This window comes from Haematobia irritans, chromosome 2 (genome assembly GCF_050003625.1).
Source record: "Haematobia irritans isolate KBUSLIRL chromosome 2, ASM5000362v1, whole genome shotgun sequence".
Classification (NCBI taxonomy): domain Eukaryota; kingdom Metazoa; phylum Arthropoda; class Insecta; order Diptera; family Muscidae; genus Haematobia; species Haematobia irritans.
In genome coordinates this window covers 80,711,776-80,716,194 of record NC_134398.1, presented here as the reverse complement: position 1 = coordinate 80,716,194, position 4,419 = coordinate 80,711,776, and positions in this window count along the sequence as shown.

Sequence of the window (4,419 nt, the reverse complement as noted above, 5' to 3'; positions counted from 1 at the left end):
AAATGCTTCAATATTTCAAATCTAGAGGTATTTTAGGACCATAAAGAGGTGTGTCAAAAATGGTGAGTATCGGTCAATGTTTTAGTACAGCCCCCATATAAACCGATCTCCAGATTTTAATTTTTGGGCTTGTAGAAACCGTAGTTGTTTAAATTTAAATTTACTTGAAATTTTAAAGAAGTAAAAGTATTTTACACCATAAAGAGGTGTGCCGAAAACGGTGAGTATCGGTCCATATTTTAGTAGTTTTGTATCCGATTTGCCTGAAATTGTAAATATCCTGGTATTTTAGACTCACAAAAACGTGTATCGGACTTAGTTTTTATCGGCCATTTGGTAAGGCCTCCGATTTCACTTCTTGAGAGTATAAAAAGCGCACTGATCATGAAAATTGCTTGAAACTCAATGTATAATTTCCACATTTTACGTCTCGTAATCATTTATATAATGGGGGTGAGTATCTACAAATTTTACATTTCAAATTAAGGCGTTATTTCATCATTTTTCTTGCACACTTACAAGAGATGTGTATGATTCCTCTAAAACTGAAACAAAAAATGGTTCTCATAAATCCAGAATCTGATATAGTCTTCATAGGTAAAATCTTTAAATTTATCTTAGGGAAGTGTACTGGTTGAACTCTCTGCTTGGGAAAATATCTGTCATCAAACCCACCTGAAATTTCAAAGGAAACTATAATATTTGTTTCATGATGGTGGGTATTTAAGACTCGGCCCGGCCGAACTTACTGCTATATATACTTATTTACGTACCCATTGAGACAACAATGTGCTTAGCCGACGGACACCACCATAGGTATAGTAGCAGTCCGATATTTCAGCCTCAATTAGACTATTCAATCCATTGTGATACCACAGTGGTCAAGGCCGTATTCAGGGGGGGATGAGGGGGATCAAACCCCTCCGAAATGAATGAATATTTTTATATAAATAAATATATATTTTTAGCTGCATAGAAAAATCTAATCGAAGATGTTGAAGAAAAGCTGGAGGTTTTATTTTGAAAAACCCTTACCTATAAAACTTGCACAAATCATAGAATACTAGTTGAAAAGCCCGTCAAACGACGGTCGAAAAAAACAAATTGTTTTTGTTCTCGCACCACAAATTTCATTTTTGGAAAATGTATTTCTGCTTTTTATGTGTGTTTGTTGTTCTTTTTGTGAACATGACTCGCTTTGTTTGGCCATAGCAACAACAACGAAACAGCCAAACACACATGTGTAAATGAAATGGCGCAAAACCTTCAGCGATGGAAGCAATAAAGATACATATTTCCAAACGTGCATATTCTTTTAAAAATTTTGGTCACTTTGCCAGTTACTCAGGGATGGAAAATACAATTTTTAAGAAAGTACAAAAAAGGTATTTTTTGAGCGGAAAGGTACTTTTTACTAAATTTCAACAAAAATTTCACTGGAAGATTATTGTCAAGAGACTGAATTTTAAAGAAAATAAAATTTTGACAAAATTTTCTATAGAAGTAAAATTTTGCAAAAATTTCCTATAGAAATAAAATTTTTACAAAATTTTCTATAAAAATAAAATTTTGCAAAAATTCTATATAGAAATAAAATTTTGACAACATTTTCTACCGAAATAAAAAATCGATAATATAGAATCTCATTCTTTTTTCGACTAAAACTTTCTTGAAGTTCAATAAAATCCTGTTTTTGACAATGTCTTTTACAAAATCGAGATTTTCTTCCCACATGAACATGTCTGTTTTGCCATATTTGTAAAAGACTATTAGCAAATAAGGTTGATAAAGACTTGCTCAAAATATTAAAATATTTTGTCAAAGCTATTGTACCATAAATCTGATATCGACTCAAAAATGTCTACACAAAAGGTACTAAATTATTCGCGGGGGTACTACGGTAATGACCGGGGTGAAAAAGGTTTGAAAAAAGTACTATAGTACTGCATTTTCCATCCCTGCAGTTACTACGTGCTCATCCGAACGTTCATTTTCAACAATGAAGAGATTAAAGACGTATCTTAGAAATTCGACTAGTAGACTCAAAGGATTGGCATTAATGTCGGTTCATCGCCGAATAAATGTGCCGACTGAAGAAGTCATTGATTTATTTGCTGCCCAAAAAGCCTGTCGGCATAAGCGTAGGAAGGCCTCTGGGGAGGGGGCTTAGACCCCCCAGAAAAATTTTAGCCCCCCCCCATAATTTGAAAACCTATTTACGATTTTACATTTTTATAAAAATTAAACAAGTATATACTCGTACAACGCACAAAGTTTCACTAAAGACTTCCATGCACAATCGAATTACGTTGGTCTGATATTTATGAAATAAAGCTGTGGTTGAACTTATGATTTAGTTGAATAAAAAATAGTAATTGATATTAAAACTATTCTTTCATAAATTAATATCTTAATAATACTGCAAAAAAGCGTCGCCAAAGAAGAAGTGAAAATGTTCTTTTTGGGTCTGGAAGTGGTACAAAATTGGCGGAGAAGCGATGAATGTAATATGAACTTGTCATAGAACGAATGTCCACCGTTTCAACAACCGTTGCAATGAATTTGCATCACTTCTTAAGGTGTGATCTGAATTCAGTGTTTTGAATGTGAATTAAAAATTTTGTGATATTTTCCCAAATAAATAATTTTTATACTTTTTATGATTTTTAATGCATTCTAACGCTTGTTTGAAACGTTTTTTCAAATATTATCGATTTTTCTATAATGGATTTAGCATTTTTGTGGCAAAATTTGAATAATTTGTACCATTTTATTTATTCTTAAACCTTTTTTAAACTATTTGAAAAAAGAAAACAAAAAATTACGCATTAAAATATAAAAAAAATGAAGTAAAAAAACTTCCTGTGTAGTTAAAATAGTTAACTTCTTTGTGAGGACATTTTTGGAAGTGCTTTTAAAGTTGTGCCTTTAGAACAACTCCCAATTGTTTGCTGCGAAAAGTGTGGAACTACCCTAAGGGAAATGGATCAACCACAGAACTGGTACGGGACTAGTCCCTGGTGTGTATGGGCCAGTCCCAGTTCTGATCAAAACGTATGGAAGGGACCGTCCACTTTAACATGGGTTTGTCATTGACGGAGTAAACTTACATTTTAGGACGCGTCTTGGACTCATACCAAAGGACACGTCCTGGGACAATTTAGCAGGAGCAACCCATAAACAGGTCCTCAGGAACCAGTCTCGGACAAACTCTTAGAAATCTCTTCCAATTTGGGCTCCTATCGAACCCGAAATGAAAAAAAAAACTTTTGAAATATCTCGAACAAAAGGTTATTCTGATAATTTTATTTCACTAAATGTGAAAATTGCAACTAACTGGAGCACAGGTACTAGTTCTGTGATAGGTCCGTCAGTGGCAATTTGCACCAATTTCCCGCAGGGTACTTTTAGTTGCTTTATTATAAATTGATTGTCGAGTTATTTTGATGTCTATTTTTTTATTCAATTTTATGAAATAAAACATTAGTTGAACCTATAAGTTCAGTCTATAAAGTTTTAGCTAGGGGGGCTATAGCCCCCCCTAGGAAAATTGTCTAGCTACGCTAATGCCCGTCGGCTCAATTTAATAGTATAAAAATATTGTATACATACCTATGCATAAATAAAATTTTCTACACATCAGATTATATGAATATATTTTTTAAAGTTGAACCCCCCCCCCCCCCCCCCCCGAATTAAAATCCTGGCTACGGCCTTGACAGTGGTGAACTTCTCTCTAATCACTGAGTGCTGCGCGATTCTATGTTAAGCTCAATGCCAAAGGACCTCCTTTTATAGCCGAGTCCGAACGGCGTTGCACATTGCATTGAAATCACTTAGAGAAACTTTGAAATGTCACCAGCATTACTGAGGTGCGATTGTCCACCGCTGAAAAACTTATTGGTGTTCGGTCGAAGCAGGAATCGAACCACTTCATCACGGTAGCTCCCAAATCAAAGTCTTTGGATCCAAGTTAACTTTTTTTGAGTGTAGAGGTGTGAGCGTGAGTAAAATTTCATTCACACTCAGGCACATCACGGAGCAAAAACTTCTCAAAAGAACTGCAATGGAAGTAAAAAAGTAAATCGGTTCAAATCCCCAAGGGGGTGAAAATTTTAAACTTATTAAAGTTAATTTTCTATTCTTTTTTGCGATATTTAACTGTGCAAAATTAAAAATTAAAAAGACTTGTAAAAAAGACCTTCATCGTATGTGAAAAAAATAGAGGATCCTGGGATGCGCTTAAAACGAAGTGCATGTGTCATTGGTTTAGAAAAATAATTTTGTAATTATTATTTAGTACCATTTCAAATTGACTATTGAGCGAGTCCTTACCCAAATGTTGTGCACGACAGTTATAAACATTTTTTGAACATCTAATTTTAAATTTTCCATCAAGATTGAAACATCTTATAAAAA